The following is a 15,783-nucleotide window of genomic DNA, read 5'->3' on the forward strand; positions in this document are numbered from 1 at the left end:
AGTATCTACATGATGCAGGGTTTAGCTGTCGTTAGTCCTCTTGTATTATAAAGGGTCTTCCTTGGGCCCTTTTTCCCCCATTTGACTTGGATTTGTGCCTTTCTTAATAATTAAATGGCAAGTTTCTACAGCCTGAGATTGAATTATGAATTCCTGTTTAGAGTAATCAAAAGTGATCAGAGTAAATGTTGCACACTCTCTCTCTATATATATATATTTTATATAAATATATTTTGTATAAGATTTTGGTTCCAGACATTTGGATCCAATTAAATAGAGGATCAAATTAACTAGAGACTGAGCTGAGTGGAAAGCATCTCATTATCTAAAAGATGGAAACATGTGTCAGTTTATAAAAGCTAAAAATAAAATGAGAATGTATTGAAATGAAAACCAGGAGCTCTCAAAACGTCAGCCAAATTCAGAATGCATCCAGCCCTCCGTACTGGAAGCCTGTGAATAAGGTATTTGCAGTTCCATTATGGGAAACTTCGTGAAATGATGAGCTTTTAAAAAACAGATGTTGCAAAAAAGTAGCATCTTTCCCATTGTGATCCAAGGACCTCTTGAGGCCCGTGGCAGAGGGCACAGGGATCCCCTGAGTTCAGCAAAAGAATGTCATGTAAATTCTCTAGTGAAAGCCTGTGTGTCACTGGTTATCATAATTTTTAGGCCATGCAGTTAAAGGCATATCACTCAGGGGATATCTATACAGTAGGTAAACACTTGCAGGTGCCCCAGCTCAGCTGACTCAGGCTGCAGGGCTGTAAAATTGTGCTGTAGATGTGTAGGGGGAGGATCCCAGAACCCCTGGTCCAGCCCAAACTTGAATGTTTAAAACAGCAATTTTTAGCCAATTGGCTCAGGCAGTGGCCCCACTGCAGGTCTTTTATTCTGGCATAGCGGTACCCTTCAAAGGTAGCAGGCCTGGAGATAAACATCTTCAGAAAGGAGGTGAGAGATGCTTCTCACCCTGGTGGACTGCTGTGCAGTGTATGTTTAATCACCTAGCAAGCAGTCAAAATTTTGTTTTATAAGCAGCCATTTATTTCCAATATTCTTACTTACGCTCATAAATCTCTAAGTGCTACACGTTTAGTAGAGCAGCGAGCATGAGATGAATGCTGTAAGTTGGCGTATACAATTCCTTTGGGAGCAGCACGTCTGAGAGTTCTGTGACTGTCTGAGGAAACAGGGACTGAGAGCTCCAAAGGGACGCTCTTGGGGGCTGGTGTGTGCCTATCGCTAACCTATACAGAGCAAGCGAGGCCTGCAGTGGCCTGGCAGGCAGTGCTTGTATTGCCAGGGGTTGGGGGAGTCAGGGAGCAGACCCCCAGCAAGCACAGACAAGAGTAGTGAGGTGCTTCTCAACCCTGGGTTCCCCGGGAAGCATCGCACCCACCTTTGCAATCAGTAAAAGGCGGGGGAATTAAATTAAAAGAACAGAAGGTCGGTTATTTTCTGGGGGTGAGTAAGAGGGTGTTTGGGACAACGTGGGATCTTGCAGAGACAAGACCATGGGCTGCTTCCAATTACTCCAGTGTAAAGCCAAGTGACTCTTGACTTCTGGAAGTGACTGGCTCTACAAAGTGGTGAGTGAGGACTTGCTGGAGCTCCAGGCCTTCAGTTCACTATCTCGAGGAGAATTCAGTCAGATCAAAGGTCTATGCTCAAGTAACAATCACGCAAAGAATCAAAAGCCGTGGCACAAATGTGTCATTTTGTGCTAAGACTAAAATAGCAGTGTGCTGTCCCTTAAACAAGAGCTCTCTCCTCTCTTTTCCAGACACTATTTCCGCAACATCTCTGCTAACATTAAATATGAGTCTCATCCCCCCTCTGCCACCTCCCCAATGTACAAAATGAAAGTGAGATGTGAGATCTTGTAACCTGTGCTTACCTCCTGTGATGCTAACAGGATTTTCCTTCCTGCTCATCTGGACCTCACAATCTTGCCACGCTATTTTGCCGAGCAAAGAGTGACAACTTTGAGTTGACGAAGTGCTGGAAATCAGCTCCTCCCTCCACCAGACTCAAAGGCCCCCCTGCATAACTCTGCATGATGAATTAGGCTTTAGTCTAGCCCTTCCGAATCTAGCCTCATATTTCTTCCCGATCGTTTCTTTTATCTCTCAAGTTTTGTCAAATGCCAGTGGAAGCTTTCCAGAATAAGCTTTCTTTGCAAAACCCTGTGGCACCCCCTGGCAATTCATTATTTTCCAATTCAATTTATTATTCATTGGCAGTTGCCCTGGTTTAATTTTCAGCTATTTGTTTACTGAACAGGAAAACGCAGAACACAAAGTCCTATAAAAAGTTAGACTGAGTTAATTAAATGTGGAACTGGGAAATCCTAACACTGCCTCCAGAGTAGTTTTATCATCAGCTCACCTTTAAAAAGTCATTTCGCAGGAATTTGGACATTTGCAAGCCATTATTAATTTGGTGTGCAGTCCCTGCATTGCTGACATCAAGAGGTGCTTGACACTCTTATAGACCATGGTTTGGGGAAATGATAGTTCTCTAAGCGATTCAGGAAAAAAAAAAGTTTTGTAAGCACTTTTTGCTCAGTCCCAGTGTACCTGCCCAATTTTGGCTCGGGTATCTGCATTCTGCCTCTTTAATTCTTAAGAATCCCCAGCTGCTTCAATTGAATGGTAGTCTTCATTTTATACCTTAAAGTACTGTGCAATGTTGCTGTGCTCTCTACTGTTTCACCCTAGAGGCAGCTGCATTTCTGCCATAGGGGAAGAGAACTTTGTACATCCCTTACTTATCTCAGCTGTTTACAGTGAAGGAGGGAGGATTTTCTTGCATTTAGTACACAAAAAACACACACTGTGCTTTTAAAGTGTATTAGTCTTAAATCCCATGCAAAATATTTGCACATTAGCATTATTAATCATTAGCATTATTACATTAGCTCCTAGAGCCCCCAACTGTGATCAGTGCTTCACTGTGCTAGGAGCTGTACAAACACATAGTAAAAATAACCACCACCACCCAGTCTCTTCTCCCAAAGAATTTGCAATCTAACGCTGAGATTTTTCAAAGCAGGCTAGTGGATATGGATGATTAATTCCAGTGCCTATGCAAACCCCTTAGGCCACACTGAAAATCTGAGCCTTCAGAGGTGGGAGTCAGACAAAGTGGGGAGAAAGGAAATATTGTCCTCACCCGACATATGGGAAATGAGGCACTGAAAGTGCTAGGGTACAATTTTGAATGGAGACTTAGAAGCCTAAGCCACTTAAACACTGTTGAAAATTTTACCCAAGTGACTTATCCGAGGTCACACTGGAAACTGACCTAAATTCTCCTGAACCTCAATTTAGTGCCTTGACCACAAGATTTCTGTGCTGTACAGTGAAAAAAATGTGAAAAAAAGCCACTGGTCCAAATTCTATCCTTGGTTGCCACTGACACTCTGGAGTGATTCCACTGACTACATATGCAGTTATTGTGGAGTTATACAGGTGTCACTCACAGCAGAATTGGATCAGGTTGCGAGGAGAGTAAGAACCAGTTTTTGTTGTTGACACGCAATTTAAATTAGAAAACTATTTCTAGAACTGGGGACCATTTATGGGGAGAGAATATTAGCTGGGAAAAGCAAAAGCAATCTGGTCTGTGATAGACCAACCAGAAATGGCTCAGGCTACTGAGCCGCTAGGAAGCAAAGAGTGATGCTTGAGAAGGAAGCACATGAATCAGATGTGAGTGAAGGGTGGTGTGATGGCACTGAGGTGAGATCTCCATCTTCTGGAAGACTTGGGGAACACAATGTCAGTTAAGTTCATAATGGGGTCTCTTCTGCATGCAGGTTTAGAAATCCCCCATCTCTTCCTGAACCTCCCTGCTCTCCTCCATAAAGGTTTCATTATTCAGTTACAGGCATGCTTCTTTTAAGGGCTCTGAGGGAGCAGGTCTCCAAATGGGATCCAGAAGCCATTTCCACTGCTATTCACATAACCTCACAATCTCTGGGTCTGTCAGTAACTCTGGCACTCCAAACAATGGCCTTATGGCTAAGGCACTGGACCGAGAATCAGGGACCGTTAGCCCAATTCTTGACTCTGCCACACACTCCTGATGTGACCTTGGAACAGTCACTTCAGGTGGGATCTGTGAAACAGTTCAGCAATAGCCCTAACTCTGATCCCATCGGCTTCACTTCTGAAAACCCCACCCTTAAATTCTCTCTCGGCCTTATTTCCCCATCTGTCCCATGGCAGTAATACTACTTCCTTTGTCACCTCCATTTAAGTTGTACATTCTTCAGAGCAGGGATTAGCAGTATAGGAGATATCCTGGCATCGCTGAAGCCAATGAGAGCTTTATGGATTTCACCTTGTTTGTACAGAGTCTAGTATATTGAGGCCTGTGTCTCAATTGTTGCCTCTAACCACTAGCATAATATAAATAATGTGAACCGTGCCAGGGTCTAGCCATCTCAGAGCAATGGAATTGGTCACCTTTCACTTCCAGGTCATAGGTTTTAATGCAGAGCAGGCTGCTATTTACCAAAAGTTACTATCTGATGGCTGGTGGCAGCCAGCCTGCAATGAACTTGTCTCAGTTTAATAACTAGGGAAAAGCCAAGCACAATTAGTATCCTTCTTGGAGGTTTCAGTAAAGAAGCCAAGGATCTGAACAGAGAATGATCTAACTTATCAGCCAGAGGTGATTCATCTTGGTCAGAGCTGAGACAGTCAAGGGCAGCCCGAGGGAAACTTGCATCTTCAGATTACTGAAGGACTTCCGATTATGTCTACAGTGCCAGAAACACCCCACAACAGCAAGTCTCAGAGCCCTGGCCCACTGGCTCAGGCTCAACCTATGGGGCTAAAAATAGCACATGAATCAAATGTGAGTGGCATGATGGCACTGAGGTGAGGTCTCCATCTTCTGGAAGACTTGGGGAGCACAATGTTATCAAGTTCATAAGGGGGTCTCTTCCGCGTGCAGGTTTAGAAATCCCCTAGCTCTTCCTGAACCTCCCTGCTCTCCTCCATGAAGGTTTCATTATTCAGTTACCAGCATGCTTCTTTTAAGGGCTCTGAGGGAGAAGGTCTCCAAATGGAATCCAGCAGCCATTTCCAGTGCTGTTCACATAACCTCACAATCCCTCGGGCTGTCAGTAACTCTGGCACTCCAAACTGACTGAGAGGGACAGTGATCTTATGGCTAAGTCATTGAACCCAAGTCAGTTGACTCAGGTTCTGAGACTCACTGCTGGGGGGGGGTCTTTTTTTTTTGTAGTGTAGCTGTACCCCAAGGCTGTCGAGCCAGTAGTAAGACAGAACAAGAGCTACTTGTTGCCTAAGCCAAATATTCACAGGGGTCTGGTCCAAGCATGCAGGGCACTCTGATCTCAGCAAGAAAGTGGCACGACATATGGGACATAGATGTACCACATAGATGCACTGGGTGGCTGCTTGCTTGTAGTATTATCCCATATGCTCCTATTAGTCTGGTATCCATCACCACTCTTTTTCTAGATGTAGATCCCAGGCTATATGGTACAGATGTAAGCACATGCAGCATTTCAGAGACGGAAAGGAAAGCTATTTCTTATTAGAGGGATAGTTTGCTGTGTGCCTTGAAAATAAGGGTCTGCATTTTGCATGCTACATTTTGAGCTAATAAGAGTAAAAAGAAGTGTCCCTCCAGTTGTTTCTAACAAAGCCCAGTCTTGGCAGTACATGGCTACTGATGTAATGAGACAGATTTTCTCCATCAGGGAAATACTGAACGGCAGAGAGACTCTTCCCCGGAGCTACCAATTAAGTTATGCCAGAAGCAGGAAGAAGGTGTCCTGGATAGAACGGAGGCCCTTTGACAGTTATGCAATTCACTAAACTCTCTTCTCCCCCCCTCTAATGGGTCAGCTGGCTTTTTTGTGTGCTACCCTATAACTATTCTTAATATCATTCCCACATACTTCTTTTATGAGAGCTGGGAGTCTTGATGGGATCAGTGAGAAAGAAACAGTTCCACATTAGAAATTGAGAGTTTAGGGGTGACATCCTGGCTCCATTGAAGGCAATGGATTATTGCCATTCACTTCAGTGGGGTCAGACTTTCACTCTAGAGTTCTGAGGTGAAGCAAAGTGGATCCTCAGCTGGTGTAAATATCCACTGAAGTAAATAGAACTAGGAAAATTTACCCCAGATGAGGGTCTGTCCTACTGTGCTTTTCTGACCATGTAAATCTAATCTAGGACCCTGATCCTAAAAATCCTTAGTGATTTGAGCAAGGCGCTACTCAAGCAGTAGCTTCACTGAAGTCAATGGAATCACTTCTGTGAGTAAGCTCCAGCCTCTTAATTTAAGAAATATTTTTCTGAGCTTGAAAATAATTTTCTGCTGCTCCTTATTTCTCTCCTCATGCTGTTCCCTATTAGTTCAGAAATAAAGGATAATGAAATTGAGATGACAAAGTTATTTACATGAAAAGGAGGCCTCCTACAGCCTTTCAAAAGTTTCCTGTTTGAATGATGTGTGTGTCCCCTTATTTTAGGTCTCTGTCACACATCACACTGAGGCTGTAGCCAGAAGAGGTATGGGCCTACGCAGTTACATAGAACATCCTGAGATTTTGGTGGCAAGCCTAGAAAAAGAAAAAATAAATCCCACAAAAGCCTGAGTATCAGGCCAAAAAACTAGTTTAAGCAGATTTTATCCAAATCGTGCAGGGGGTAAAGTCCAGGCGCTGCTGCTGCTGTTTTGGGATCCCTTGGTGGAATATGCCATACATAAGTATGGGGCTAGAGCAGCCATACCAAAAGGTGTGGCAGGATCTACTGCCTCAAGTGGCTACAGTTATACCAAGTGCCCCAGTGATAGAGCTGTCACTACCAAAGGACTTGAACTTTGTGACAACCTCACTGGGACACTATCACCAGACATAGCTGCTCACTTCAGTGTGTTCTTTTATAAAAAAAGCTTCCAACCACAACAGCCTTTTCATATATACCAGTTTAAGCAACTTCAATGTGGCTTGAAACACTTTGGCTTAGGCCTTCATCTTTTCCATTTAACTGGGGCTTTAGTAAGTGCATTCCAATAGGATGAAGTGTGGCTGCTTATTCCCAATCCTGGACTCTTTAGTTGGCTCTAACTATGCCTGATTTACAGTCTCCCTTTATAGTCCCTCTTTGTTCACCATCTGGTGAAAGGATCCTGCAGTGGAGGATCGTTCTCTGGGGACGACTCCTTTGCAACAAGGCAATGCACAAGCGTTAATGGCACAGCCACTCCAGCCTGTCTGATCCTTTCTCTGTTAAAAGCCATAAAGCAGCCCAGCTCATTTCATGGGAATGTGCTGAGGGGCACTGAGCAAAGCCGCATCAAGCATCAAAGGAGTGGGTCGTACTTTTGTAGAGTGTTGCTGCATGATATCTCCTTCTCCTCTCCAAACCAAACAACGAGAGACTTGCAAGGCCTTTAGCTTTTATGGAGTATCCAGTAGTTTTAGCATCCAGCAGGTAGCTCAGAACCTGTGCAATGACTAAGCCCACCTGCCCCCTACCCTGAGTTAGGGCGATAGGGAAAAGTAAAATACTCAGCTCACCCACCAAGTTTGGAGGTGTGATCAGCAAGCTGTGAAAATACACCTGGGTTTCAGTGGTTGGTGAGGGTCCTGTTCCTCCCATATTGCAAGCGTTGTGCTTTGATGGGTATTGCTGATGTTCTGACTGGAGCAGAGTTGGCCTCCAACCTGCACTATAGTTTGTTCCTCCCTGTCCATAGTCACAGCACCCAGCTTTTGGTGTAGCAGGGCTGATGGCAGCACTTTCTGGAGCTCACCAATGCTTCTTGCACTGGCCAGGAGTTACTAGAGAGCAAACGGGAAGCACTCCCTGATGTCCACCTGGGGCTACTCACAAGCTCAGCCACTGATGGCCCAGGGATGGGGAATGCCAGCTGCCACCAGCAGGAGACAGTCCAACAGCGCTACTATACGTTTTTTTATTTTAGTCAGGGGAAAGCATGAATACAGTCCCCCACTATCACAAATTATGCAGTCGAGTTTCTCACATTTTGGGTAATCACAGGGGGTCAGCACATCTGCAGGGCAATGGATGAGCTTCACCCTGGGAAAACCACCTTCGTGATCGTGGTATCTCCCCTGCCAGGCAAGTTGTCAGGCTACTTTCCCACCTGAATTGGTGCTGTATGTTGCAACTTCATGTTCTACCCCCTCAGATCACACAGCACTTCCAGGAAGGACTGAATCCAAAACACTAAGACACAACACTGAAACGCAAGAGGACTAGCACTCTGGATAAGGTCCGACACGCTACAAAAGTAGCCTTTCCCATGGTATTTTGGCATTTCCTCTTCTAGAGGCTGCCATATCACAGAGGAATCATCAAATTGAGAAATAACAGAAGGAGCTGGGTGGGAAATTTTCAATGAAGTGATTTTTTCCAACAGTAAATTCTGATCTGTTAAAATCAAAACTTTTCACAGAAACGTATCTGTTCTGATGACACTTGTGTCAGTTTCTTAGGTCCTGGTCCAGGATGCAATTTCCAGCCAGAAACAGAGCATGAGAGACCACCCAAGAAGAGCCACCAGCGTAGGGTCCACTGCCTACTTAGAGCAGGGATTTGAACCAGGATCTCCCACATGCCAGCTAAGTGCCCCAAACCACTGGACTATTCTAGTAGGAGTCTCACTTAGGTTTTTCCTGAACAATTTCAGAAGGGTCAAATGTCATCCCAATACGAAACCTTGTGAGTTTTCATGAGACAGAATTCTTGTTTTCAAGTCAGCCATAACAACAAGAGTATTAGGTCAATGAACCGGAGTATTTTGGTAAGTTTCTGGATTTCTAGCACTCTACTTCTCAAACTAGAAATCTCCCCAGAAGAGCATAGATCAGCATGTCTGCTCACTGCTGGAAGCAGACGGCAAAAAAAACAGGGCATCAAAATAATGCTGAGAAAACGTAGTGCAGAAAGAAAGGATGGTTGTATGGCTAAGACCCTGGACCAGGCCTCAGGAAATCTTGGTCCAGCTCCCAGCTCTGTCCCAGACTCCCTGTGGGAGCTAGGGAAAGACCATTAGAGTGTGTCTACACTGCAAAGAAAAACCTGCAGCAAAGCGTCTCAGAGCCCATATCAATTGACTTGGGCTCCCAGGGATCATGCTGTAGGGCTAAAAATAGCATAGATGGTCAGGCTCCGGCTGGAGCCCAGGCACTGAGACCGTGGCTGGTTTTCAGAGCCAGGGCTGCAGCCTGAGCATGAATGCCTACACTGCTATTTTTAGCCCTGCAACCCCAGCCTGAATCAATTGACCCCAGCTCCGAGACTTGCCGCGGGTCTTTTATTGCAGTGTAGATGTACCCCTAATCTCTGTGCCTCAGTTCCCCATCTATAAAAATGGCAACTATACAAAACGTTCATTGTTTAAAGCTTGAGCACCAGGATTGTCTCCTATTATGTGTTTGTACAGGGCCAGCATAACACTGACAGACCCCGGGTATCGGTGGGCCGGATCAAACCTGGGACCTCTAGATCTTAGTGCTTGAGCCTCTATCACATGAATTAAAAGCCAACTGACTGTTAGCTAAGGCTGTAGAGCAGCCTCATTTCTCTCTCTCAAAGTGGTCTCGGTGCTACTAAATGGGACACAACACCACACCCAGAAGGTGTGTGGGTTACACCAGCACAACAGGACAATGATCTCAGTGGAAGCCTTTAAGTGCTACTGAAATAGAGCAGCTCTTCTAAACTGCGAAGCATTATAATTCAGCGTGGATGTGCTCTACAATTCTGGATGGGTCCCATTTTCTCCTGACCTTATTGTGCTTCCCAGTTTACATCCACTTCCCTTTTCAGGGGATAATACTCCCTAGAACTCTTAGATTTGGACTGACACGAAGCCTCTAATCTAAGAACAGAAGTTCGCTTTAGGAGCTGACTTGCACAAGTAGCCGACAAACCTTCCAGAGCTCTCAGCCTGTAAATGTAATGTCCTTTCTTCTGGATGGATCGTAATCAGTGAGGTAACAGTTTAAACAGTTCTGGAGCAGGGTTTTGAGGTTGCGCCTTTCTCTGCTGGGAACAGGAGCCAAGATCCTAGTACAGAATCAGATAATTCATCATAGCATGGATGCCTTATTAAGATTTATTAGAAACTTTTTGATAGCCCAGGAAAACTGCTTCCAGAAGTTGTCCAGTATAACAGAACAAAAAGACAGCCCTTCAGATGAAATGACACTATCCAAATCCCTTATGCTGACTCGCAGCCAAGAAAGGGTACAGACAGACAGACTCACTCAGCGGCTGCCCAGATTTAATGGAGCATCCAGAACTTTTAAGGAGAGTCAGGTATTCAGCTATTCCAAGGCATGGCTATAAAACTGATGAACTGAGAGCAAGGTCTCAGAGAAAGAGGGGAAAAACAGCAGCCTTCCTTTAGCTGTTTGTTGGTGATTTATACCATAGCCTACTTTGCATTAACTCTGCAAAGCCTTTCAGGAGAAAAATACTACACACCGTAAAATGCTCTTGTATTGAAACAGTTGCAGATCCCTGCTTGAAGAACAAACTGCTATGCAGTTTTGTAGAGCTCTGACACAATAGCAAAAAGGGTTGAGAGTTATGTCCCCACCAATGAGGAGTTTTGGACTGAGGCAGCGGTGAGGATTTATTGCTCTTGTCTGTATAAAGCAGGTATCCACACCACACTGACTAAATTCCCAAATGATGGCCTGAGCAGTGTGCACTGTAAAACATGGGGTGTATTCTGAGAGAAGTCTCTCTTTTTGATGTTCCAATGGTCCTGGTCAAATATCTTGAATGAGCTCCAGCCCATAAGCACTATGGTGGTTGGCACTCTAAAAATATTAGTTTAGAGGGCAAACCAAATTTTCCACAGGAAAAAAAAATGAACAATTTTATATAGAAGTGCTGGCTCTCCACAGAATATTTTGGTTTTTCATTAAAAAACCCTAAATGACCCAACACTGAAATATTTCAGCCAAAAAACAGTAATATTTTTTTATTTGGATAGTCTGCCATGGTGCCTCACAAAACTTGTAGTAAGGTTTCCTCATGTCCCCATTCTCTTTTAACGGGTCAGGCTCCCCAGCTGAACTACATCTTTCATGATGCACTGTAGCCAGGCACTCCCATGATGCAACCACCTCCCCTAAATGTCAGGGAAGACAAGAGGGCATCATGGGATATGTAATCCCAATCTAGAGCCAGCCTACAGAGGAAAATGGAAGCATGAGGCACATGTACTACTACTCTGATGAGGCACCATCACAGCATTTTCTAATCAATATATGCACTTAGTTCTTCAGCCAAAAAATAGTTAAGTTTTCAACTTTGTCAAAGTCTAAATTTTCTCTGGGGAAAAAAAAAAGCCCATTTTCCAACCAGCTCTAATAGATAAAGCCTCACAGTACATCAGAGTGACTAATATATTTTGTTGTAGGACCAAACATGGGACAGATGAACCTCTTAAGTGGTAAAGTCTAGACACACTGCTCATCTGGGTTAGGCTGGCCAGCCTGGGAAAAGCTCCAGAGCACTACTTGCTAGTCGTATTTGTTCGCTGATGCACGACACTACCCAGCCCAGTTACTTGTGGTTGAACTAAATCATGTCTTTGAGAAAGACATTCAAGTCTCAATTTAAAGATTCAGAGTGATGATGAATTTATGCCTCCCTTTGGAAAGCTGATTCGATGATTAATTATCTCCACTGTAAGGGAGTTGTGTCTTATTTCCATTTTAAATGTTTTATTCTTCCATTTTTGCTAAATGGAAGAAATCTTCTCCCAGCATATGGGCTTACAGACTGTGATCAAGTTGCTTTGGAACCTCCTCTTCAATAAGCTAAATGGATTGAGCTACTAAAGTCAGTCATGCTAAGGTCTTTTTTTCCAGACCTTGACCTGCCTCATTACAGCTCAGATATCCCTTAGCACATATCCAAGAAACAAAAGTGTACGTAGCTTCAATCATTGCCTCATTTGTCATTTCATAAACATCAAGCCTGCATACTTAGCCAACCAATATAGTATGCTGCGATGCCGCCAACAGTAAAAAGCCTAAGTGTAAGAAATGTGACATGTCAGGAGAAAGGAAGCATGTGCTCCAAAGTACCTTGAAGGTTTTCATGAGTAGCCAACTGTACACACTTCCTGACGCCAGCTGTCCATTGACTCAGGAACATTTGGCTCCCTCCATCTGCTTTGAAAACTAGGGAGTCTGTTCTCTGCCTCATTTCCGTATGACGTCCATGAGCATTGGGCATGCTGATTTAGATCATTTTGGTTACCCTTGCGAGAGTCCATCCAATAGAAGACATGTCGCTAAACAAATGGCTTATTCTCTTGCTCCCTGGGAGAGGGTCAAAGAGTGGCTGCACCAATGAAGCCCTCTCTGGGCCACATTGACAGCCAGAACTTCCCAATAAAGATGTGCTGAGCAGAAAGTCCAAGGAATGCTGTTCTCTCTCATTTGAGATGACATCCCTTTGCAACCAGAGACAGTCCAAAGAAAATAAATTCAAGGCAATACTCTTAGATGTTACAAGCCCTGAAAAATAAGGTCTAACAGAGATGGCTGATCCAGTGTTGTTCAAAAGGCAGCCTACCTGTCACAGCACTCACCCCCAGGTTTTCCTGAGTAAAATATTACCCGCTTCCTTCAGGGCCAGACACTGTTGTTTTTGCTAATGCAATGCACAGCAGCATGAAGTGGGCTGTTCCTCCATCTTACATTTGTTCAGTCTAGACCGAGGCAAATTTATCTTCCTGCTCACATGGCAGCCCTGCATAAAGCACATCTTGGCATATGGTGGCCGGCTACCTCCCAGAGCTCTGCACATCTCAGAGACTGAGCTTTGCTCTCTAACAGCAGCCACAAATAAAGATCCCAAGGATTCAGATAAACAAGGAACCTAAATAACGCACAATGAAGAGTTTTGAGAGTGAATTTAGGGCTCATGTTATCAAGGGATTAATAATACGGCAGCCAGGCCCAGTGCAGGCAACACTGTAGAATAGATACTCACACAGCTCTGCCAAAGCACCTCAGCAGTGAGCTGCTGTATCAGTTCTGGTTTCCCCCACCGTTTTAATGGTGCACCTCATTCCTGATTGGCAGCCCTCCCTGCTATTCCAGGCATGGGCTTCGCCAGACCCCAGGAGCTAGGGCTTTAAGAAAATTACACAAATTTCATGAAACTTGCAATAAAATAACAAGAAATGGCAATGCTGCTTTGATAGATGTTGAGCATTTGCTTGGTGCCAGAGATGTCAAAATGACTGAGGTTTCTTGAATAACAACTGACTAGAGGTTCCATGGGTCCCCATGTTTAGCACAAGCAGTGGTAGATCAGCTTATTCTCTTTACAATCTCTCAACTGACTACAACAATGCAGTTTCCACAACAATCTACTGTTCAGCTCAAATCAATCAATATTTTCCTGTACTGTTCTCTTGACAATGCAATATCTGGCTTGGGCAACACATCCCTAACTAATGCAAGGTAACGGGCAATGCCTCTTACTGAGGTCCTCTAATGGAAGCTGGGTCACATTAATTACATTGCACTGACTCAACTTAGCATACTAGGAGAAAATGCAGATGTTATTAATTCTCCTTTCTGTACAAGCATAAGCTGGGGTCTGAATGAGTTCTCCCTTGCCATCTGAAGCAGACCTTATTTGCACAGACACACCTACTTTACAAGTGATTGGCAGACCTGCTTTGCCAAAGTGATCAGTTATGGCTGTTTTGGGTTAAAATTCACTTTAGTCTTGGACATGTAGGGATAACAGCACTTCATAACCCCGTGTGACTAAAGGGAGTTCTGTTCTGTAATGTTACGCAGAACCCCTAGATGTTGAACCCAGCCCTTGTTTCTCCCAACACCACTTGGTGGAAGGGATACATAAGCACCAAATTCAGAAGTATGAATATCGAAAATGCTGCAAAAAATATATATAGTTTGCATTTACAGATCATCCTTCAACCCAAAGAATCTCCTCTCCTTTTAAAGATAACTACAAGATTCAGTTCACCCGTTGTGGAACGGCAGTCAACACCTGCGCACAAAGGGAGAGAGAGAGAATGCATAACCCAACAAACTGGGGAGGGGATTTCAATGGATGGGATTGAATTGCCCGAGTTGGAACATGGCCAGAATACCAGGAACATACACACACCCCTTACTCTTAGAATCACCATGGGCTCTTTAATAATCCATAAAATGTTTTCAACCCCACACTACCACAGCAGCCCATAACACCTCACTGGGTCATTGGCTCAGGGGAAAGAGCACATCTACTAGCTCATTGACAAAATCTGAATGAAGATGGTTGCATGCAGATTAACAATACTCATTTCATTGATCAGCAATGGTGTTTCCAGTGTCCATAGTATATGGTACAAAAGCATTTTCTACTGTATGGCATAGCACCTTAATAGCACCAAACGTGGAAGTGAGGCCATACCTACACCACAAACGGTTGACACAAGTTAGGTCAGTGTAAAGAAACTGCAGTTAGTATATCACTTGCTACATGCATGCTTGGCTGCTTGCATCAGCGCTGCATGTACTGACCAGGAATGCTTGTGTCAATGCAGAGTGCAGTACACCATGAGTAGGTATCCCAGTGTGCCATGCACCATCCTATGCTGCAATGCCTTCTGGGGAATTTTTGCAGTGTGCTGTGGGGCACACATGTCATGCAGGGAGCAAGGGGGCAAGTTGAAATATTTCTGTTTTGGGGTGGGTTTTGGGGGGAGGGAGGGGGAACAAAAATAAAGTTTTCCATGGAAATATGATGTTGAGTCAAAAAACCAAGTTCCCAAAGGGGTTGGGGGGGAAGGGTGGATGAAAGTTTTCAATCAGCCTTTGGAAAAAAAAAATCTAGCTCTTTGTGGCTTTTCAAGTGTTTGAGGTTATTGGATGTGTTTCATAATGCTTCAATGTGTATTAGGTTAGAGAAACCATCAAGAAGATTAGCCTCAAAATATAGGTTTAGTTAAATGATTTTACAAAAAACTTAATATGAAAGAAAGTGTCTGATGATTATTTATATTACTGTTACAACAGGTGATTCTCTCTAAGGGGAAATTTAGCCTTCTCCAGAAGTAATGGAAATCCACATACTGAGTAGAAATTAAAGTGAGACTGACTATCAACAGAAAATGAAACTGAGCAATCCAGTTTCACTGACTGTTGAATGAAGATGGTAAAGAAACGCCATGAAGAAGTAAGTTAGATATCCAAACTATGATTTTTTTTGTCTGTGTCCCTTTAAAACCTAAACTTTACATTTTACTTCCAAATTTTAAGTGAAGAATAAGTGCATTTGGAGTGACTCTTAATAAGACTGATTTTTTTTGAATGAAAATATTTTGTAAGACAAAGACAAATAAACCCAAATCGACGAATAGGTTTGTTACCAGACAATACTGAAAAAGTTGCTCACAGCAGTTCAGTGCAGCATGCAAAAGAAACTATTTTTATTTTAGCACTTTGGAAAATGAACTCTCTAAAAAATAATATTTGGAATACCACTGAGTGTTAAGGGAAAAATAGAACCTGCACAGAGCTGCTATGGAGGATGTGGGAACCTTGCTGTGAAACTGAAAACTACAGTTAATCCTCTCTCCCCAGGATTGCCCTGGGTGAGAAGGGGACAGCTACTGGGAAAAAAAAAACTGATCAGAGAAAATCCAGGTTTCCTGTTTTCAATCCTTCAGCTTTTGTTTCAGAGGCTGCTGGTTTATTTAATTAAT

At 43.7% G+C, this 15,783-nt stretch overlaps 1 non-coding gene across 1 annotated transcript; it reads right to left on the reverse strand.

Annotated features, from left to right (window-relative positions):
* Nucleotides 1–7,984: 7,984 nt before the first annotated feature.
* Nucleotides 7,985–8,149, reverse strand: LOC115635828. Its single transcript, XR_003996704.1, has one exon. It is a non-coding gene; the product is annotated as a U1 spliceosomal RNA (small nuclear RNA).
* Between the last annotated feature and the right edge of the window lie 7,634 nt (nt 8,150–15,783).

Source organism: Gopherus evgoodei, chromosome 15 (assembly GCF_007399415.2).
Source record: "Gopherus evgoodei ecotype Sinaloan lineage chromosome 15, rGopEvg1_v1.p, whole genome shotgun sequence".
NCBI lineage: Eukaryota > Metazoa > Chordata > Testudines > Testudinidae > Gopherus > Gopherus evgoodei.